We start from the raw sequence: 24,388 nt of genomic DNA, 5'->3' as shown, positions 1-24,388 counted from the left end.
ATCGATTAGAAAACTGATCGTTCTTTCGCGCCAATGTGGAGATCGTTTCGTTAACCCTTAGCGCTCCTAACCATTAGTACTCGTTTCTCGAGTACTATCTATCGTAATGTCTCTCGAATTGACGCTCGGATTGTCCACAGAAATGGACAATTCGGGAAGAGAAGATACGATTAATTTGAGTCTTGCGCCTCGTTTTTATAATTACCGATTCTCAACAACTATAAAAACGAGGCGCAAGACTCGAATAATCGTGTCTCCTCCTCCCAAATTGTCCATTTTTCTGCTCAATCTGAGCGTCAGTTAGGGAGGCATTACTGTACCAGCAACTCCGGCACATTTTTGGAGCAAAGCGCCTGAGATAAAGGAATTTCTTATTTTGAAGGGAAAAGATTTTAGAGTCTGTGTTGCGTCGTTCGATGCCGGAATGCATCTGGGGGTCTCTGGTGGAGCTGTGATTCTCGATTACCGATAAACTATCGATATCTTATGGTTGTAATAAATACGACCTTGTTGGAGACGCCGTTGAGACGAATTGGAGCAGCCGAGATGTCGTTGCGATGCTTTAAGTTTAGCTCTGTTTGAATCGATTAGAAACAACTGTGCGATGATCTGAAAGAGTGAAACCGAGTTTTATATTGTTAACCCTTAGCGCTCCACGCGTTTCTCGAGTACTACCTACCAGCAACTCACATTTTTGGAGCAAAGCGCCTGAGATAAAGGAAGTCTTATTTTCAGCGGGAAAGATTACACGTTCTTGCGAAAGCGTTTGATTTTATTCATTTTATGTTGCTAAATATAAAAATGGGCAAAAAATGTTATAATCGTAATGGTATCTACTTAACATTGTGCGAGGTCGGTGCATCGATATCGTGAATTGTGACCGAAATTTCCAAGCAGCAAATGCATCCTCATCGAAATGGGTAAATTTACTATTAACGATATTCTTCGCAATTCTTAAATAAATATATCCCTCGTGTTCTTTGACGCGATTTATTATAAAATTAGCACTGCGAATCGTCCGTTGAATTCTGTTTGGATACGGAATTATTGAAACAAAAATATCTTTTGCGTGAGTTTGCCGGAATTTTTTTATCGTTAATCTTTACTGGAATCGACTCGATTAATAATTAAATTAAATTAAAAATTAGTAAATATTCTTCGGACGTTCTAAAATAAAGTTGAACAGCGTTTTTCTGAAAAATATCACTAACAGCAACTCCGGCACATTTTTGGAGCAAAGCGCCCGAGATAAAGGAAGTCTTGTTTTGAGCGGAAAAGATTACACGTCCTTGCGAAAGCGTTTGATTTTATTCATTTTATGTTGCTAAGTATAAAAATGGGCAAAAAATGTTATAATCGTAATGGTATCTACTTAACATTATGCGAGGTCAGTGCATCGATATCGTGAATTGTGACCGAAATTTCCAAGCAGCAAATGCATCCTCATCGAAATGGGCAAATTTACTATTAACGATATTCTTCGCAATTCTTAAATAAATATATCCCTCGTGTCCTTTGACGCGATTTATTATAAAATTAGCACTGCGAATCGTCCGTTGAATTCTGTTTGGATACGGAATTATTGAAACAAAAATATCTTCTGCGTGAGTTTGCCGGAATTTTTTTATCGTTAATCTTTACTGGAATCGACTCGATTAATAATTAAATTAAATTAAAAATTAGTAAATATTCTTCGGACGTTCTAAAATAAAGTTGAACAGCGTTTTTCTGAAAAATATCACTAACAGCAACTCCGGCACATTTCTGGAGCAAAGCGCCCGAGATAAAGGAAGTCTTGTTTTGAGTGGAAAAGATTACACGTCCTTGTGAAAGCGTTTGATTTTATTCATTTTATGTTGCTAAGTATAAAATTGGGCAAAAAATGTTTTAATCGTAATGGTACACACGCTAAGCACGTTTTCACTACAAATAACAATCGCCAACGTCGACAAAAACATAGCATCTTCATGCTATGAAATCATGCTAGAAACATTGGGCTCCACAGCAATAAAATAAATAAATCCTTCGGATTTACGAAACAAATGACGGATGTCTCCATAGCGGAGCCAACGAAGCGCTAAGGATTAACGTTATTCTAATCCAATTGTGCTCTCAAGTTCAAAAATATGGATACGCTCGTTGTCGACGATAAAACGACGACTTTGATCCAGCAAGCGTTAACAAATTCCTAAATCAAATATACTAAAGAACGAAGATATCGACTTCTCGGAATTAATTTATCCGACGAAAACGCATCCGCTGCAATCATTTAACTCGTTAGCAATCGGAGAAGCTTTTCGGATTCGCGCGGTTTTGCTTTCTACGCGGCGCGGCGCGGGGAATCGCTTTATCAGCGATCGGCCAGTAACGTAGAATGTTTATTGACACGCGTCAACGAGGTCTAGTTGGGAACACTCTTAGTTTACGCGTGTTTCGCGACGTCACCGGCGCGGCGGTTTTTGTCGCGTTTATGGCAGGCCGCGGAGTGGGAGCCGCGGTGATTTTCAGAGGAATGCCGACTATATCGTCGGTCGGCTTACACGAGTTCCGAGTAATTTTGAATCGGCGAAGCAACGATACTGTCGTGCCGAGGCCGATCCGCGGAATGCCGATTCTGCCGCGGTAATTGAAAGTAGTCGCGCTTCTTGCCGCGTCCACATTCCTACCTAGGACCCGACGTCTCTAATCCTCGTATCTAACGTTTCTCGAACTTGCTTACGCCTCACGGCTTACGGCTTACAGCTTACGGCTTACGGCGTACGGCTTACGGCCCGATTAGTCACGGAAGCTACCGGTAACTGCCGTAGCTGGGGCCGGTCAGCCGAACCCCTTCGATACGACATCATTTTCGCTAAACCCGTACACTATATCGTTTCACATTATGTTCATATCGTGTTCTTCCACGATTTCGTGTTCCACACGTTTTCCACGCGTGGTCCATGATTTTGACTGTTATTCGATCCGTCTTGTGGTATTACGATCAAACGGTTTCGTCGAATCGTCTATCAAAATTAATTGGCAAATTTGCAATAATAATTCCATTCCTAATAATTACAATCCTATCTTCTATATTTCGAATCAAAATCATTCAATTCCAGAATTTTGTAGCCTTTTGAATTAATTAGCAAATTTACAATAATAATTCTATTTTAATTAACTAAATTTGATTGTTGTTACGCCGAATTATCTTTACAAATTTAATGACCTTTGCAACTGCAAAACAAAATCAATTCTATCTTCTAAATTTAGAATCAAAATTATTCAATTCCACAATTCCATAGCTTTTTGAATTAATTAGCAAATTTACAAAAATAATTCCATTTCAATCAACTAAATTCGATCGATGTTACGCCGAATTATCTTTACAAATTTAATGACCTTTACAACTGCAAAACAAAATCAATTCTATCTTCTAAATTTAGAATCAAAATCATTCAATTCCACAATTCCATAGCTTTTTGAATTAATTAGCAAATTTATAATAATAATAATTCTATTTTAATCAACTAAATTCGATCGATGTTACGCCGAATTATCTTTACAAATTTAACGACCTTTACAACTGTAAAACAAAATCAATTCCATCTTCTAAATTTACAATCAAAATCATTCAATTCCACAATTCCATAGCTTTTTGAATTAATTAGCAAATTTACAATAATAATTCCATTCCAATCAACTAAATTCGATCGGTGTTACGCCTAATCACCTTTACAAATTCAATGACCTTTACAACTGCAAAACAAAATCAATCCCATCTTCTAAATTTACAATCAAAATCATTCAATTCCACAATTTCATAGCCTTTTGAATTAATTAGCAAATTTACAATAATAATTCCATTTTAATCAACTAAATTCGATTGTTACCGCGCCTAGTTACCGCGAGGCGCGATTTGAACTCGCCGCAGGCCAGCTCGAGCAGACTACGGAAAATTAAAGATACAGAGGAGGAGGAGGAGGAGGAGGAGCAGGAGCAGTCGTCGTTCCGTTGAGGATAATCAAGTAGAAAAGAGTTCGCAACCCGACAAATCCCTCTTCGCTCGTTCCGAGTTCCTCGTCCCTCGTCCCGAGCCATGCGCCTCCCACGAATCGTCCCACGGTCGCCAATATTTGCGGAAACGGAAAGGATCGGTAAACACGAGGAACCCGCCGCGTCTCTCTGTCAGTCTTGCGGCGAGTCAAAGGACAGAAAGAGAAAGAGAGAGAGAGAGAGGAAGAAAGAAAGAAAAAAGAGTGAACAACGCCCCGAAGAAATACAGAATACTGCGAGCCGACCGTAGATCGGCGCTCGCGCTTGTTCCGCGACGCTTCATTAGCTCGGCGAGGTTTTAATTGCGAGGCTACCCGCCCCTGCCCGCCATGTTTCTCCCAGCGACCCGACGTAGCGACGCAATTTAATGAACCGCACGATTGTAAAAATTCAAATATTTCACAGTATCTAAGAATAGAGAGAGAAAGAAAGAGAGAGAGAGAGAAATTTCTTTGTGTTCTCGAAAAATACTTATTTTAATAACAATAATGATTATATTAAACACATTAAAGGCGGGGGATCTTGACGAAAGTATGCTAGGTAACGCGGCGACCGCCCCGCCTCGTTTTTCGTCCTAGAGCGGGCGATATTTTGTGTAATCATAAAAAAATTTAGGCTTAAAAAAGTTTATTTAAACTCTTAAAACTAAAAGAAATATTAAAAAAGAACTATAAACACTAATTACAAAATATGTTTTAAAGTACATATTTATGAGAAGTCGAGATAAATCGTATTACTACGACTCCCGCCTTTAAGCTACAGTCGAGATAAATCGTATTACTACGACTCCCGCCTTTAAGCTACAGTCGAGATAAATCGTAGTACTACGACTCCCGCCTTTAATGTGTTAAGTCTAATAAATAAATAGCGTTGCTTGCGGTTCACCTTAGATTGAACCGGTCGCGTGTGAAACGTCTGTGATTAACCCTTTTAGTGTCGGAGGCCGATATATCGGCCCTCGATGCACTGGCGAAAAGTGCCAGAGCCGATATATCGGCCCGCACCTTGTAGCGTTATAAATAAATAAATACGTTACAAATAGTCTAATTTCATTACGAGAGAAAAATTAGCGTCACTGTTTTATTCTCTATTTTGTCCTTAATACGCTGCTTTTTGAATTCTGTAAATATTGCTTTTCGTTTGGTTTTTATGTGAACCTTTATTTAAATCCTAGTAAAAAATCGTAAAATTCGGCCGGTTACATTCGCATAAGCATCTGCTTTTCGCCCGGCACTAAAAGGGTTAAACCCTTGCCATACTCCGACTAGTCTGCCCCGCGATGCACATTTCTAATAACAACCTGTTCTCAAAGTCGCACTAAAATTCCGTCCCTTCGTCGCCGATATTTGCATAGAAACTGAAGTTAATACGAACAACGTTCCAATCGGAGAATCGGTCAATTTCCAGTGTCTAGCGTGCACAGGCGATTTAGCAGAAGAACGTGTCAGAGGATTCGTGAAAGCGTCGGTGAACTCTCGGTGAACCCTGGCGCAACCCTCGGAGGGGTTGTCGGTCTCTCGGTAAGGGGCGAAAAATTCTCATGATTTTTGCGCGGCGGAGACGGTCGTTCGATTTTCTACGCGTTGAACAATAGCTGCGAACGCTAGCAGCAAGGTAGAATGCGAGGCCTCGAACAAAGGGTGTACAGGTAGACAGGAGAGAGGAAGAACAAGAGGACGCGTTCGCAACGCGCTGGGGCGAGCGCGTCGCCTCGCGTCGCCTCGCGTCGTGGACGGCGGGGCATAGGCGGGTGGAGCGGCCGAACGGAGAGAAATAAAAGGACGATCGGCTCCTCTGGACGGTGTTATCCTCGCGGCGCATCTTTTGCACGGCCCTGTAGCCCGGGCCCAGGTATATTTCGGTCCTGGGGCCCCGAACCTCGGCCCGCGGAGCCGTTGTAACTCTCCGGCCTCCGGGTCCGGCGCGGCGTATGCGAACGATTCATTACCGGCGGAGCCGCGCCAAAAGACAGACACTCCGAACGTGCAAATGGACTAAATAAACAATCCCGCCGCGGATTATTATTAACGAGTTCCCGGAACCGGCGCGGCGCGGCGGTCAATCTTTCTCGGCGAGCCGTGCTCTCCGCGCGTCGCGTCGCGTCGATGGCCATTCGGTCGCGAGAATCATTCCGGACAGCTTTACGCCTGGATCGCTTCGCTCTGACAGCGTTTCCAAAGGCTTTCCAATTTTTAAAACGCCGCTCCGCGCCGCGAGCGTACGTCTGCACGCGACGCCTGTATTATGCGCCGAGATCCGAACGAGCGATTCGTTGAAGATCTTTTTTCTTTCAAGCTGGAAGACTTCAATAATTGTCTTCATTTGCATCTTTCTCGTAAGCATGGTTACATTCTTCATCAGTCTTCTCTGACACTAAATCGACGTTTAGTATGTCGCCGATTGTTTCGTGCGTAGACGACGAATGTTCGCGTGCTAGCCGAAGAGCGGAACATCTTTCTTTGAACGATTTTTAGTTTCGAACACGGTTTTCTTAGGCAATTATTTCGACGATCACGGATCGTTCGATTTTTTCGAATGAAATCCATGGAGAATGGTCCAGTCGCTGTCATCAGAGGCTGCGAGCAGAAGTTATGAACACAATTCGGCTGAGAAAGGGAAAGTAACTGCAGGAATGAAGATTATGATAGAATAAAGATCGTTAAAATAATATTAAATAAAGATTATTCAAATAAAGATTGAAGGTTACCGAAGCAGATATCTAAGCACTGCGAGAAAATATTAAAATCTAGGAGTATATAGGCACGGACATTTAAGATATTGAAACGAGCGAGAAATAATCGCGAGATTATTATCGAAAAATCAGCTGGCCTTTTTCATTTACAAGCTAGTCCTTCGGTTCTTCCCGGTGCTCGAGAAATTACGGAGACGATTCCGGAAGTATTCGAGAGGTAGACAGGGGAACACGATCCCGGGTAAAAATCCGCGTGACTGTTCGATGTCCGGAATCCGTGGAACGCGTCTTGGTGGACCGGCTCTTTGAACGAGCTTTGCGACTGCGACACGAGAGCTTTATTCAAATCCGGCTGACCCGTACGATATTTTTCCAAACGCGAATTCCTCGGGTAGCGGCGCCACTGCACTTTCCGAACCGGTATTCTCTTCTCTCTTCTGGCCAGCGTTATAGCCAACGTTCTATGCCTGTGCTCGTGCCCGTGGTATACTCGGAACCGGAGTCTCTCTCGCGAGGAGAGGCCGAACAGATGAGAAGTTCACGGCGCGGCGCGACACGCCGGGAGATGCTCCGAGGGTGCTTCGACACTGTTTCGCTTTATTCTTATTCGCTTCTCTCGGTCACGTAACGAACAGTCTATGGTCGTATCGCGCATCCTATTATTCCGGGCCGTGGACTTTATCCTACTTATTTAACCTCTTAATGCACAGTTTTTTTGAAAAAGGCCGGCCAAAAAGAATCAATCTTTTTTAATGTAAAAAAACAATTTAGAACGTTGTCTTGGCAAGAAAATTACAAAAATACAAAAATAATAGATATTTATACAATTGGTATGATCTCTAATTTTCAGAATATTACTATTATTATTATTATTGTTATTATTATTATTATTATTATTATTATTATTATTATTATTATTATTATTATTATTATTATATTTTATTTCACATGATATTTTAGTAAAATATATATTGAAAAATGAGCGAATCAGAATATGAATATGAATACGCTGTCGGAAAGCGGCTCACAAGGAAGAGATAAGTCGTAAGTGATAAGTAGAAAAAGGATATATTTCATACTTGAATAAGTAAGTGTTATAGCTTACAATCCCATGTAAATGATAAATATCAATAAAACGATTGTTTTTTTTTTTTGCTTTCACATTGTTATTTTCAATTCTCGATTGCATTCGAGTGTGAAAAATTATAGCAACATAAAGTACAACGCCGCTCGAATTATCTCGAGTGTGCACAGTTTGGCCAGTTATCACGCCCAAGTTAACTCGAGCGTGCACTTTAAGGGGTTAATAATAATACAGTAATGTCTCCCTTACTGACGCTCAGATTGTCCACTAAAATGAACAATATGGGGGGGAAAGCAGATAAGATTATTCGAGCCTTGCAATTCGTTTTTATACTTACGAATTGTCAAGAACTATAAAAACGAGCTGCGAGGCGCGAATAATCGTATCTCCTCTTCCCAAATTGTCCATTTTCCTGCACAATCTGAGCGTCAGTTAGGGTGACATTACTGTAATTCTTTATTTTCGGCCACGCGACCAAGGAAAGAAACCTGATTTTACGAATGTGACCTGAAATTCGTTCGCTCGTCGCATCCGCGCATTCCGCTCATTCCGTATTCTATCTTACCAACGATTCCCCTTCCACTTCCCTTTAAGTAATGTTTATCTCTTATGCTAATTAGTTTTTACAAATAATTCTCACACCTTTCCAACCGTCCAGACATAACTTCAGCTGCGCTGGAATTCTTTCTTTCTCTAGGCTAATTAGTTTTCGCTCGCTTCTTTATATAAAATAGAAAGCGACTAAGATGATTACAAGAAGAAAATGTGTTGCGTAGATATTCATTTTCATTACTGCTCCATAAAGGGTCCAATTGTTTATTATGATTATGGAAATGACATTGCGAAGAAACGCACTGCTACGTCGCGTCGCGTCGTCTCGTTTCAGAGTAAAGAGTTACACGATGCGCATTACATCTATTTCCAACTTGTTCATTATTCTCGAATAGCATTACTGAAACAGTTCAAGTTTGAGCTTTATAAATGACAAATGTAAAAAGTAATATTGAAATTTTCTGTTGCATGAAGTAAGAAAAATGTATATACAGTAATGTCTCCCTAACTGACGCACAGATTGTGCACAAAAATGGACAATTTTGGAAGAGGAGATCACGATAATTCGAGCCTTGCAGCTCGTTTTTTATAGTCGTTGACAATTCGTAACTATAAAAACGAACCGCAAAACTCGAATAATGGACAATCTGAACGTCAATTAGAGAGACATTACTGTACTGTTGTATATACAGTAATGTCTCTCTAATTGACGCTTAGATTGTCGACAAAAATGGACAATTTAGGAAGAGGAGATACGATTATTAGAGCCTTGTGACTCGTTTCTTATGGTTATCGATTGTCAACAATTATAGAAACGAGCCGCAAGGCTCGAATAATCGTGTCTCCTCTCCCAGATTATCCATTTTCTGCACAATTTGAGCGTCATGTTGAAGGAAACATTACTGTACTGCGTTTGTATTTGTTTAAAAGTTTTCATCTTCAACAACAATTACGTCTAACTAATCGAGTTGCTGATTATCATGGTAAAATTTCCTTCGCTCGCCTTTCCATTGTTTTTGCACAGGAAATCGTCCGAACTTGAAATTCTCCAAAGAAAGGCTAGAATTCCACGACTTTCTACCATCAGCGTAAAGAGAGAATCTAAAACAGTGAAGACTTTGGAACAAAGGGGTTAACAAACACCTAACGAGACGACGTTTGACAGTAGCAAGGGATCGCGAGAAAGGAATCGACGGTGCATCGGATCCGGGAGAAATTTAATGCCGGCCCGTCCTATCGAAAATCTCGGTCGACCATAACGCACCCGCGGTCGCGTCGCGTCGCGTCGGCTATCCCGTGGATCCTCGCCGATTCTTCAAAGTCTCCGAAGAGAGGCCGTGGTATATACTTTCTCGGTGGCCACTTTTATCTGATTCGCGTACGGCGAGGCGCGCGGCGCGGCGTTGCAACGAATGCAGCAGGAATGCGAGTTGAGCGTTCCTCTCGGCGAACCGTCTCGTCGACCGAACGGAACGGAGAACAGGTTGGCGAATAAAGCAACGCGCCAGCTGTAAATCGCGCGTCGAAGCGCGAGTTACGAGCTTGGCCCTGCCCTGCTTGACGTCCGGCTAGCCGCCGCCGCGCCGTAGAGATCGATCTCGCGCTTCCTTATGCTCGTCATCGTCGTTCCTGCTATCGGAATTATTCTCTCGGACACGTCTGGAAGTCCTGCAAACAATCCTCCTTAACCCTTTCGCGCCGAGCGCCGCATATATGCGGCATCCACTCGACGACCTGTGGGTACGGGCGCCGCATATATGCGGCATCGAAATGAAGTGTATACAGAGGACGCGGATGTGTAATTTGTAGCAAAAATGATAAAAGAACGGATTCGCGGTACGAGTGCAAAGATTGCGATGTTGGCCTTTGTATAGATCCTTGCTTTCAAATATATCGCACAGAATTATATTATTAGTTTTTACATATTATTATCTTTTAATAATTTTCGTCCCGTTATTAACTATATTAAACATTTAATCGTTAAGCTTTGTAATTATATAAATACCTATGTTACCTATAATTTTGTAAGTCTTTTTAAATTAAAAATGTAAATATACTTGTTACATTAGAGCAATGATTGTTTCATTCGGCACAGTTATTATTTAAGACTTAGAACAACGTATATACAGAAACCACGCGCACTGTGCATATTTCCGAAGCGAGTTTCCGTACAGTGACGGTACTTCGGCGGATGGAGCTGTCGCAGCGAAAGGGTTAAAAATTGAGCAAACGGTTTTTCACTTACAACTCGTACGGTCGGAAGATACAGTAAATTCTGCGCAATTGTCGTACAGCTTATAAACAAGAACGGCCAGCTTGGAGAGAGGGGAGCTCGTTTTTATAGTTGTCGATAATCGGCGCCTATAAAAACGAGCCGCAAGGCTCGAATAATATTCGCTCTTCCCAAGTTGTCCATTTTTGTTTACGAGCTGAGGAACGATTGCGAAGAATTTGCTGCAGTGGATCAATCGCAGCATTATTAAAACGAAAAGTCCAGGCGAACATTTACATCGACGTAGCTGTACTGGTGGTACGAAGTTGGAAGCCGTCCGTTTCTACGTCCGATAATAAATAAACCATAAAATACCATAATTTTGGGAGACCCTGTATATACAAATGAACAGGTAATCACATCGGAACGAACACGTCGAAACGTGATTTTGGGCGATTCGGACAACGATTAACGAACGTCGCTGTAAAAATGTTCTTCTGGCTTCGATTAACTAACCATAATTGGTGAATGGATGACATAATGGTTTTATAGAATGATTTCTTTCGTTGAATTTAGATGGAACAAAGTGTTTCGTTCATGCACAATGGGGAATATTCTTCGTATTATAAAAGCAGCGTATATTATATTCAATTAACACTTCATTTTGTCCTTAATCATTTCTCTAGTCGAATGAGGCAATTTTGATCTCTTTGTCTTCGTTGCGACTCAATATATATATCATCAACAATATATATACATATATATATATATATATTTATATCACTCAACAAATATATCACACAGGATTATATTATTAGATTTTACATATTATTATCATCTTTTAATAATTTTCGTCTCGTTATTAATTATATTGAACATTCAATCGTTAGGCTTTGTAATTATATAAATACCTATGTTACCTATAATTTTGTAAGTCTTTCTAAATTAAAAGTGTAAATATACTTGTTACATTAGAGCAACGATTGTTTCATTCGGCACAGTTATTATTTAAGACTTAGAACAACATATATACAGAAACCACGGCGGACGGGGCTGCCGTAGCGAAAGGGTTAACTGCCGTCTCCCCGCTGTTTCGAGATTCCCTTTTTACCAAGAGCGACGTCTTCGATCGAACTACGCAAACAATTAGGTTCCGAGTTTGCCCATTTACGCGGCTCTTTTTACAATTTAACCCACGTACGAACCGCGAGCCGCGCACTCGCGTCGCCCATAAAGATAAACCCAACGCATTTCCGCCCGATCCCACATCGATTATGAAAAGCACTTATTAAGTCACCGGCGACTTTACGGGCGTTGCACCTACGCCAAACGAATGGAATTCCTCCATAGTTAATTAGCGCGGGATTACTGTCGCCCAACCGCGTCTCCCACTTCCTACGAGCGAGAACTTTCCAGTTAATTGCACACCGCGCACGTGGCCGATCGCGAATCGCCGATCTCCGAAGCGGGCGAAACGCGTAATTTCGCGTTGCACGTGTCGGACGTTTGGGGTCCTCGGCTCGGCTTCCGCGCGGAAACGAGAAATCGAGGGGGACGCAGAGGACGCGAGGCGACGCAAGGAGACGCGAGGCGACGGACGGAATCGCCGCCGAAGGCCGAACGCCGGACTGCGGATTCGACGACAGAGAGGGAGTCGAAGAAAGGGAGTAGGAGCGGTTATGTCGCGGCTAAATTTAGGCCCACGCGCGCATAAAACCACCTGTTGATTCCTGGCGGACTCGTGCGATCGCTATTATCGTCGTGGTCGCGGGGCAATCTCCGGCCGGCCGACAATTAGCGACGCCGCGAAAAGTGCATCGCCGTTTCTCGATCCACGAGGCAGCCTCGTGGATCGAGAAATTCTTCTTTTTCTCGATCGAACCAGCATTCCTGGACCGTGCCGCACACCCGTGGATTTATTTCAGCCAGCCGCTGGCAGACAGTGCTCGTTATTTATAATTTCGTGAAATGCTAGCAATGCCTCGTTCGCGGCAGAGATTTCTTACGAATGGCGGTTTCTTGCAAACGCCGATTTATTTTACCCGTTTGCTGACAGGCAATGCGTGTTATTTAGAAGTTGATTTCGTGAATTATTCGTAACACTCGTACCCCGGAGACTTCGTAGAATCGACGGTGAAGGATTTACTTAATCGGTCTGCTGAAAGACAGTGCAGATTATTTCCAATTGTAGAAATCACTTTGACAACGTCGATACTTTTAGACGCGCAATGAAAAAATTACTTTCGGATTCTTTGGCTTTTAACAATCGGACAATTTATGCGTTTCATTAAGGACTATAAAAGATCTAGTGTATTTAGTGGGAGTACCCTAGAAGATACAGTAATGTCTCCCTAACTGTCGCTCAGATTGTGCAGAAAAATGAACGATTTGGGAAGAGGAGACACGATTATTCGAGCCTTGCAGCTCGTTTTTATAGTTGTTGACAATCGATAACCATGAAAAACGAGCCACAAGGCTCGAACAATCGTATCTCCTCCAAAATTGTCCATTTTTGTGGACAATCTGAGCGTCAATTAGAGAGACATTACTGTATAGATAAAAATATGCTTATTAGTATCTCAAATAATGAACATTTGGGGGGCGGTAAATAGTAGACAGCGAATCTATATACATTTACGGTGTGCGCAGATTTTTCAAATGCAAGGGAACGTATCAATTAACCAGGTTAATCGCACATTTTCTTTTGACGATGAGTAAACTTTTAGTTGTGAAAGGAAAGCTTGATCGTATTTGTTGTAAAGCGTTGTTTGAAAATGAGAATTTGCACAAAGATCCACTGTCTAATAATTACGGACTGTAAAATAAATACAACAAATATAAAATAAATGTAACAGTTAACAGCTGTAAATATAACAACAAATTCCTTGTGGTAGATTTATCTGCAAATTTTGTATTAGATTAAACATGAATGTTTAACGATGGAAACATTTTGTTGAATTTTAAGCATTTATCAATGCCATATCTCAATACACATATATTAAAATCGTTTTCTTTTTATAGTTTTACCCATATATTAAAATCGTTTTCTTTTATAACCATAAAAAACGAACTGCAAGGCTCGAATAATCGTATCTCCTCTTCCCAAATTGTCCATTTTTGTGTATAATCTGAGCGTCAAATAGAGAGATATTACTGTATATTGAAACAATACTGTTTGTAATGTGGAACATTCTGTGTCACTTTTGAAACATCAGACTCTGAAAATGACAAATGAAGGATTGTCAAAGATTATCGACAAAGCTCCGGGATACTCTTTCGAGGAAGTCGAAGGGAAGGGAGAAGACAATTCGTAGGAGCCAACTCCCGAACAATGACAAATGGAATCAGACCAGGTTGTTCCGAAATTTCGCGTCATTGTTCGGGTTTGTTGCGCCTGTTACCGCGGCCGCCTCCCCGCGGGGTCCCCTTTTGTGGGGGCGAACGACCCAATGGCAAATAATGCCGTAGGAATAGGCAAACCACTCGAGGAGAACAATACGCGCGTCAGTGTTCGAGTGAAAAATGTCAAGGGTGGGCTCGGTGTGGTTTCTCAGGGATCTTGTATCGAAAGGGAGCATCGATGGGGCACCTGCCGACAACGGAGAAGTCATCCCCCTACGCCTTTTCAAATCTCTATGGGAAGATGCGCAGGTCACTCGAGAAACCTTCGGTCCATAGCTTCAGCAGCAACTCCTCTTGCTACCGTGCAATTCGAATCTAGACTTCCGATTTTGTTTTTACGTTCGTTTCTGATCTTTCAACGTTTCGATCATTTCATTTATCAGAATAGAATTATTATTATATATATTATTATATATTATTATTATTATTATATATATTATTATATATTATTATTATTATTATTATTGTTATTATTATTATTATTATTATTATTATTATTATTATTATTATTATATATATTTCATTTATCAGAATATACATTATTACATATTCTGCAATACGTAATATGAACATGGAATACATAGCCATGGAATATTCCGCAATATATTTAGCAACATGTATAATAATAAAAATATAGAAAAATGATTACACTCTACGTAGTTCTTGCAGATCCCAGTTTCTGTTCAATGTTAACCCTTTGCCCTCGAGTGGCGACTCTGAAACGCCACTAATATTTGTTATATCACCTTTTAGGATAATTTTGATATTAACAAAGTTTACATTTGAAAAATTGTTAAGAGTGTAATTATTGCGCGAGTCCCAAGAGTTAATTTTTATATATGCATAAAATGCATTTTCTCATGTAAAATAGAAATATTGTGAGTTAGAAAAATGATTTTGTATTTTCAGTTGAAATAGCTTCGAGTGCAAAGGGTTAATACAACATAAACAAAAGTGCACAGTGCAAGAGGGTGAGAAGTAAAATGAAGAAGTACGAGATTACTTGCGAACATACTAAAAAACGCTTGGTAAAACTACTAAAACTAGTTTAGCAGCACGTGATAAAATCACGTGACATTAATGTTGAACATAACTTTCAATTATACCGACATTACGAAGACACCTTCTTGGAAGATGATAAAATGTTCGTCGCTCGAGCACGCGGCACAATAAAAAATCACCCAAGGCTTAACTAAATTTAACCTCGTCGAAGAATTGAAAGAGACCCGCTCGGGTGTATTAACAAAAGGCTTCAGAATCAGATCCAAACGTTTGCGTTGAACATTTGCATCCACTAAGCGTGAGTTACCAGCGAAGAAAGAGCCTATTTGGAATCCCGAGAACGTCGGCGGCCATTTTAAAAACTGCAGTAGAATGCCGCCATCGGCGGGACGAATGTTTAACCAGCGCGGTGAGCCTCGGTACCCGGAACTACGGGCCGTTTATGTTTAACATTCGCGTTTTTAAAGGAATCCCCGTTATTTCCACGTCGACCTGGTATTTCAGCCCGACCTTTAGTTCGACGGCTACGTCCGCTTCTTTTTTTCCGCTATTTACCGGCGCGACGCGCAGAATGTTCTCGCACGAAGCCGATAGCTCTCGGCCTAGAGAAATCGCCACGCCGCATAGTGGGCCGGATCGATTACCATTTTGTTATTGTTTCGATAAATCTGCAGCTTCAGGATTTAATCGTTTAATTTTCTTCTTGTAGTATTTTATTCGTATCGTTGAAATATGTGGAGCCGCTGCAGATTTATTGAAACAGTAACGAAATGGTAAGATTAATTAACATAATCTACATTTTATCAGAAGTTCTAACTGTTGAAATTTACCAACTACATACAATGCATACAGAGACTTTTTACTTGGACGCGTACTTTATTGCACCCACACGGGTTACGAGGACCCACTGGTAATTCCAGGTACGTTAGTATTGCAATGTTACACATAGTTTGTAACATTATATTTAAACAATTTTTTTTAGAAAGAATGTCAATGAAAATTAATTAAAAATTATTGTTTAACCGTTAGTGCTCCGAAGGCTCCGCTGCGGAGGCATTTGTCATTTGTTCCGTAACTCCGAAGGCTCCGCTGCGGAGCCAAATGTTTTTAGCATACGTTATCGTCGGCGTTAGCAATTGTTATCCGTAGTTAACACGTTCCGTGCCGAGCTTTTTTTACTCGAATCTTCACACTTTGATATTTTACTAAAACTTGATGTATTACGTGCAATTATTAATTCTCGTACAGATAACAACGTAACAAAAACTTATCAACGTCCATTCTTGCGGTGGAAATTGATTCTTCGGTTCTAAATTTCTTGTAAACAATTTGTTCAGTTCACTAAGTAAACATGCAAGCGTGTACCATGGATGGTACACGTGGCACGGAACGTGTTAAAACGTGCCAAGTCTGTACCATTACGATTAAACCATTTTTTGACCTTTTCTATGGTTAGCAATATGGAGAAAAATAAATATTACGATGAGAATTTAGAGCCGAGCGATACCGAAGACGTATTTGATTTTGAAGAGTTAAAAGACATTGTGGAAGACAATGTTGGTTATGATTCTGACACTTCGAGTAGTGGTAGCGAAATTATACTACCAAAGAGACGAAGAATGAGAATTATTGAAAGTGAAAGCGAAGATTCGTTGCAAGACTTAGATGAATGGCGCGATGTTACGGAAGAATTACATATTCCAGATAGAATACCTTTTAGCGTATTGCCACAGGTCATTGGACCACAAGTTCCTAAAAACGTTGAACAGCCGATATAATATTTTAAATTATTTTTCACGGACGAATTGGTAAATGAAATTATAAACGAAACCAACAATTACGTAGAAAATGTTCTAAACTTGAAAGAAATATCTAGTAACTCTATTTGGCAAAGTGAATACTGTGACACTTGTCCAAGTAAACCAGAATGCACATGGGAGATTGTTACCAAAGATATCGCACCATGGTGAATTACAGAATTAAAAATTTATCTTTTATTTAGAATAAGGAAATGTATATTTATAAAATAAATAAAATCAAATGCTTTCACAAGGACGTGTAATCTTTCCCGCTCAAAATAAGACTTCCTTTATCTCAGGCGCTCCGCTCTAAAAATGTACTGCTGGTAGGCAGTACTCGAGAAACGCGCGGAGCGCTAAGCGTTAACAAATGCAAAAAAATTTAATTATCTATAGTTGAAAATAACTATTTTTTAAATATTTTTGATGAAAATTTCATTGCAATACCTTTGATGGTTCAAAAGTTATAACAGAATGTTACTGAATTTCTCGATTCAGCCCATTGTGCGCCGCGACGCGCCGCGCCGGTTATTTGTCGGAGCGGTTGCGTTATTACATATTTATGGTAAAACGGTCCAGTCGTGGTTCACGGAAAAAGCGCAGGATTCGAAAATGTCAGCCTCCGCGAGCCCGTGCCGCGAGGCGACGCGGATTCTTCCTAGAAACAGAACGCGAGACGTGTTTTCACGCCTGGCTTCTCGGTGCCGGCTTTTACGTAACAAGGCTTCGGATTCTTGCGACTCGCTGCTCGATTAGGTTTACCGCCGGCGAACGTTTTCACGCCGATTATGTAAACAAACAATGGGTCCAGTTTCGCGCGACGCCGGTGTTGCATGCAAATGCTTGGGAAACTTCGTGGTACTCCGCGATACCGTTGACTATAGAAACGACACACGCTTATGGCCACCAGTGTGATTCATTCGAGACATTGAAAAACACTTTTGACGGTTTCGATGGATCCCTTTCGCTTCGACACGATCGCGGACCGTTGTGTTATGGAGATTCGAGAGGCAATGAATTCGAGGGAATTTCGTTGCTTTCGGATTTCGAACCGTTGCGCTGTAACAACGAGGCGGACACGCGATGCAAGATTTCGGAGACAATCTAGTAGATACGAATGTTATCAATTTCTTCGAAATCGAAAGAAAATTTGATGCTTCTGTTATTAACCCTTTGCACTCGAGTGGTGACTCTGAGGCACCATTAAAAAATTATTACATCACGTTCCAAAATAATATTTATATTATCAAGATTATCAAGATATTATCAATATTTATATTCGCAAGACTCGATTTCATATGCATGAAATACACTTTGTCGTGTAAAATGGAAATACTATGAGTCAGAAAAGTTCATTTAGGTTTACAGTTAAAATGGCTTCGAGTGCAAAAAATTAAAACTTAGGAATGAAAATGTACGATACAATGAATGGAAAGACGAAAACTGTCTCGTTCGATTAAGGAATTTATTAAGGACGAAGAACTGCTGATTGACGTAGCTGTTTGAGAAATCGTGGCCGTACCAAAAATTATATCTCTTAGAGAATAGAATTCTCGAAGATTTTAAGAGAATAGAAGAGAATAGAAGATTCTCTTAGAATCTTCTCTTAGAGAATTTAATTATGTTAATTACAAAGCTGTTTGAGAAATCGTGGCCATACCAAAAATTATATCTCTTAGGGAATAGAATTCTCTTAGAATTCTCTAAGATTCTAAAAGAATAGAAGAGAATAAAAGATTCTCTTAGAATCTTCTCTGAGAGAAGAATTCTCTTAGAGAATTCGATTACGTATGGAAAACTGAAATAATGCGAAAAATGAACAACACGCCCTGATCTTTTTTGCTACGTACATAATCAAATTATACGTTTGCAACGTATGGAACAAAATATACAATTCTAATATCGTGGATATCTCGATATTCGTCCTCGAATTCGACGGCTGCCCCAAGACTTGCAATTAAATTTCGCCGAAGCGCTTATTTTATTTCGACGCGGCTGGTTGCGAGAGCTACGATGCATAAAATCGATAGTATCTTCCGAACGAGAGCGAAAAGAGAAAGATCACTACCAAATCAGAAGGTGTACAGCGCGATGCTCGCGTCGACATCGCCTCGTACGCGACGCAGAAACTCGACACGAAGCGTCAAATATTTAGATTTGATTTAAGATTTATCTGCAATCTCGCAACGCCAAGGCCGTGCCACCGTTCAGGTTCCAACATAATCTCGATTCGCTACTCTCCGACTACTCGGAATTCGATGGAAAACTCTGTTTACCCGGGCACGATATTTAATAAGATACCGCTTCCGGGATCCCCCTTCGGAACTGCAGCTGCACCGAAAACTCCGCACCCCGGTGTCGATTGAGCGATGTATCGTGCAATAAAGAGCTCCTTTCAAAGTGTATATACGGCTGTTAGCCGAGGATCTTACCGTCAGTTGCGATTCTCACTGGAGGATCGCCACGAAATCGTTTCCCGATACTTTAAATTAGTCGAATGTTGGACCGCGTAACAATGAAAATTATTACAATTGAAATGAATAAAATTAAATTAATAAAATTAAAATTATTAAATTAACCCTTTGCACTCGAAGCTGTTTTAACTGAAAATATAAAATCATTTTTCTAACTTATAATATTTCTACTTTATATGACAAAATGCATTCTATGCATATGAAATTGACTCTTGGGGCTCGTACAACAGTTACATTCTTAACAATTTTTTAAATTCTAAATTTTGTTAATATCAAAATTATCTTAAAAGGTGGTATAACAAATTTTAGCGGTGCCTCAGAATCGCCACTCGAGTGCAAAGAGTTATCGCACCGATCAACAATATATCGTTGTTGACGTTGGCTACGCTCGAGAGAATGTTCATATTTTTCATAAATAACAGCTTTATTTCTTGATTTATGTTGCTTTTGACAATTTTTATTATAATTATCAGTATTTACAACATTTTGATAATTTCTTCTTGAAACTTTACCAAATTACGTCAACCAGGTTTGGTCAACACTGAAATGCTTTTGACAATTTTTATTATAATTGTTAGTATTTACAACATTTTGATAATTTCTTCTTGAAACTTTACCAAATTACGTCAACCAGGTTTGGTCAACACTGAAATGCTGTTGACAATTTTTATTATAATTATTAATATTTACAAAATTTTGATAATTTCTTCTTGAAATTTTACCAAATTACGTCAACCAGGTTTGGTCAACACTGAAATGCTTTTGACAATTTTTGTTATAATTATTAATATTTACAAAATTTTGATAATTTCTTCTTGAAATTTTACCAAATTACGTCAACCAGGTTTGGTCAACACTGAAATGCTTTTGACAATTTTTATTATAATTATTAGTATTCACAATATTTTGATAATTTCTTCTTGAAATTTTGCCAAATTACGTCAACCAGGTTTGGTCAACACTGAAATGCTTTTGACAATTTTTATTATAATTGTTAGTATTTACAACATTTTGATAATTTCTTCTTGAAACTTTACCAAATTACGTCAACCAGGTTTGGTCAACACTGAAATGGTTAAAGAGTTAGAATTATGACTGGCAGCAATCATCTGTATTTATGGTTTCCTAAGACATTTGAAACGTTGAACGCCGCTCAATCCAGTCGCCTCGCACCCGAACAATGTTCGTACCACGAATACAAATCAAATAAATGTTTCCCTCAAATTCGACTTCCGCAATATCAGCCACAATTTCTAACGTTCCCGACAGGGATGTTCGTACCTGTTTCCGTACATTTATCACGAAATGATCTGAAACCTGTTTCCCTCTTCTACCAGCACAACAAACGAACGCAAAGTTCCAACAGTCGAAAGTTCAAGCCTGGAACCCCGGAATTTGCTCTGGTAGCGCGCAGAGACCGTTCGGAGCACATGTTTTTTCGGAGTCCAGATGCACCGGGCGCAACCCTCAGGTGTATAGAACCGAGGGGGATCATGCGTGGCGATGCATCGACCGTAGAGAGGGAAGAAGGAAAGGCTGTAGGCAGAGGCACGTTTCCCCTCGCCCCTCGCGGAGATACTGCTCGTAGAGATACCTAGGCGGCCGTTCTACCTGGCCTAGAGGAGCAAGGTAGAGAAACCGAGTGATCCACGAAGGACTCGTAGGTACAGCGAAGGCAAAGGTGGCGGAGGAGGAAGAGTAGGAGGAGTAGATGAAAGAAAGAGGAAAGCGAGCGAGAGGGAGAGAGAGAGAGAGAGAGAGAGAGAGAGAGAAGGAGGGAGAGAGAGAGAGAGAGAAGGAGAGTGAGAGAGAGAAGCGCGACGGCGAAGGAGTAGAAGTAGAAGAAGTAGAAGAAGAAGAAGAAGAAGAAGAAGAAGAAGAAGAAGTGGAGGAAGCGGCGGAAGAGTAGTCCGCGGGGCGAAGGGGTAGGGTCGAGGAGAGAAAGGAGAAGGGAAAGAGAAAGAGCGAGAGAGAGAGAGGAAGCTAGGAGTTGTCTTCTGGTCGGTGGAGTCGCGAGTGAGAGGGGTGGCAAGAGAGAGGCGAGGAAGTCTGACGGCGCGGCGGCGAAGGAGAAGGTGGAGAGTGGAGATCCACTCCACTCCACACTGCACTCCACTCCACTCCACTCCACTCCGGTGGTGGCGACTCCAACTCGAGGCTCCAGGTAACGTCGGCGGTGGTGGTGGTGGTGGTGGCGGGTACCGTGCGCGGCGGTGGTGGTGGTAGAAGGTGGAAAGGGAGAGGCCCGAAGGTGTACGAGAGGTGAGGAGAGACTGCTGGCCAGCGTGGACCTGTGCGTCGTTGCATGGCCGACCTGGAGACTCGCTCTCCGCAAGGTGAGACGCGCGGACCGAAGAGGAGGCCTCGAAAGATCGGCAGGAATTCTCGTGAAAGCCGCCTCTTCCTTTCTCGTCTGCGGACCGCCGGTCGAACTCGCGCGCACCTTCGCTGCCTTCGTCGAACGTGCCCGTGTAATCGCGAGTGATCCGTGAAACAAACCGACGCCGACCTCTCCTCGCTCTCTACGGCCAGGCTCGTTTAGACGAGCACACCGCGCTCGTCGTCGAGCTCGTGGGTGGATATACACTTCCTCGCCGCGCGGAGTACGCCGAGCACGCCGAGTACGCGAAGACCGAAGGGGAATCGGAATCGGCTGACAGCGCCGGCCAGCTCTCGAGGAGTATTGTTGTCAGCGGCGGAAAACAGGTTGCCCGGGGGATCGCGTTGACTATAAACTTTCGGATTTTATGCGTTCGGAGGAACGACAAAGGAATCCGTTTCTCTCCCGCGCTCGGCAACTCGAGCTCGAGACGGCCGAGAACGGGTTCGTGGAAGCAATGCCAGGCGGCCGCGGCGGACTGCGCCGTCAACGTGTTTGACAGTGATAACAGCGCGCGCGCGCGCGCGCACGCACGCCTCATCGGTCGGCTCGCCTCGACTCGCACCTCTCTTATCGGCGCCAAGCAAACCCGATCTCGCGTTGTACCGCGATCAGTCGATCTCATGGACACGGACGCGGCCGTCTCGAGGCGTCCGCTGACTAGCATCGCGCGTGGCCAAACCCGCGAGTGACTTCGCGTCCGCATCCGCATATCGATCGCGCAAGGATCGAGCTCGGACCGGGCTCGGCTCGAGCTCGCGTTTCTCGCCGCCGATCCACGACAACCGGTGCGATTCGATTTCCCTCCGAGCACAACCACGTGGACCCTGGGACGCCGGTTTTACGTGAAAGTGCTGCGATAGTTGTTGCTGCCGAATGCTCGCAGTGTGGTGCACGCAAAACTCCGGAGACACGGCAGCTTGTTTTGAAAGTGAACGTTCGTTTCCTTGAAGTTTCGTACGCGCTGCGCGTCGAATGCCTCGCCTTGGATATTTCGCCGGACCACAACGATCGCCTCTGAATCGGTGAGTGAATTTTCTCCGATCGAACCTCTCTCGGTCCGCGATCCGATACCCACGCGCCCTCGTGGAAACTCGTCGGGTGTTTACTCCAACTCGGACCATGTTTCCTTCGTCGACTGGGCCCCGTCGATTTTCGAGCAGCGCCGGTAACTTCCGTCGATCGAAGCTTCAGCAACTTTGCCAACATGTTTCTGTAGTTATGCGATGGCATAATTTCGTCTAATTCGACTATCGAGAAATGCGGGAGACGTTTAATGTTTGATTCGAACCGTGCTAACGCGACAGTGGCTAACGTCGATAATTCGGACGTTCGACGATTTAGTTTCGGCTTTTAGAGGATACCAAAGTTTAGTCAATGTTGAGGAGCAGTAGCTAAAGTCTCCAAAGAGGAGCTTTGCGAGTGCTATCGCTTGCTATACTTTCGGGAGTGCTATCGATGCAAGCGATAGCACTCCCGACTAAAACTTTGGAACGCGAATATCTAAGCAGGATTATTAGGTTTCCTAGCAAGCTAAAGGAAAGACGATTTCTTTCACCTGGCGATAACGATGCGACAGTTCGTCAATGTTTCTTCAACTCGCCTGTACCACTGTCAAAAGAATATTGTCAATCTAGCCAGCAACTCCGATACTCGAGTGCGATAATTATTGCAATAAACGCGTTCCCCTCGTCGCTCGATCCGAGAAACCTGTCTAAGCTCGAAGGGCTGGAAATTCGGCAAAATTTTCGTAGCACGTAGGATCTCCAAGGTTCTCTGTTCTAGCTCTCTAGTAGAGAGTCGGTCGCCGTCTTCGAGTTCCGGCGACTCGGCCGGTAGATCGGCAATGGCGAAAGTTTCTGGAGAAACGGCGCGGCGTCGAGAGACAGAGTCCGCGGGGCCCGGTGGATCGACATCGACACGCCTTAACATTTCTTGCGTACATTCTTCCCTCGTGCAACACAGGCCCGGAGTATCTTGGCCGGAGTCGGAGCTCTCGGCGAGACGTGGCCCTGTGTGACGCGCTTTGGCACCGCCGCGGCCGCGCCGCGCCGAACCGAGCCGAGCCGAGCCGCGGTTGCCGCAGAAACGCGGTCCGGTCGCACGCGTTTTCGGCAAAAAGCCGAGGCATACCGAGAGGCCTCGCTTTCCAAGCGACAAGATTTATAAAGGGCCCCGGCCACCGTTCGGTGCCCGTGTTTCTTCGTCGGAATCGCGCGCTGGCTAGACTTTCACGTGCGCGGCAGCCCGCGACGCACGTTCGCCCCATAAATTCCGACCCCGAACGTAAACAGATCCGCGGAACCATTTGTTCGCTGTCGCGGACGATACGTGACCAGATATATAGGTTTTTACCGCGGCGACAAAGATCGGCCGATCGCTCTTGATCATCCTGACACCGCGGCCACCGGCGAAAACGTGTGTGCCCAGTGCCACATAGGACCGTTGCGGCCCGATCGCGGGCCGAATTAGCGCTCGATCGACCTTACTCCGATTTCCCGGCACGCCGCGCCGCGGTTGCGCCCGCAATCCGATCTCCTCGTCAGAAGTGTATCGGGCTCGTGATTAACGGTGCATTCGATCCAGCGAGCGAATGTAAACGGCTCGTCTACATTTCAGATAAATTGTCGCGCCCGGTACGGTAATGTCTCCCTTACTGACGCTCAGATTCTGCACAAAAATGTCAGTTGTCCACGATGTTCGAAATGTGTTGGGTTTTCTCGACATGCGGTAATGTCTCTCTAATCGACGCTCGGATC

The 24,388-nt window shown here is 42.7% G+C and overlaps 1 protein-coding gene across 5 annotated transcripts in view; it reads left to right on the top strand.

Moving 5' to 3' along the window:
• The window catches only part of Egfr (epidermal growth factor receptor), a 329,246-nt gene that overhangs the window by 171,562 nt on the left and 133,296 nt on the right, over positions 1–24,388 (top strand). The window contains exon 1 of one of the 5 annotated variants that reach the window (XM_033473792.2): positions 21,448–22,654. The exons of the other annotated variants lie outside the window; for them this stretch is intronic. The gene's annotated coding sequence lies outside the window, so the exon portion shown is untranslated. Of the gene's footprint in view, positions 1–21,447; positions 22,655–24,388 lie in introns of those variants that run through there. 5 annotated transcript variants of the gene reach the window in all.

The sequence above is a fragment of the Megalopta genalis genome, chromosome 4, assembly GCF_051020955.1.
Source record: "Megalopta genalis isolate 19385.01 chromosome 4, iyMegGena1_principal, whole genome shotgun sequence".
In the NCBI taxonomy this organism is placed as follows: Eukaryota; Metazoa; Arthropoda; class Insecta; order Hymenoptera; family Halictidae; genus Megalopta; species Megalopta genalis.
The sequence above is the reverse complement of the archived record's forward strand: the minus strand, read 5'-3'. Positions and strand labels throughout refer to the sequence as shown.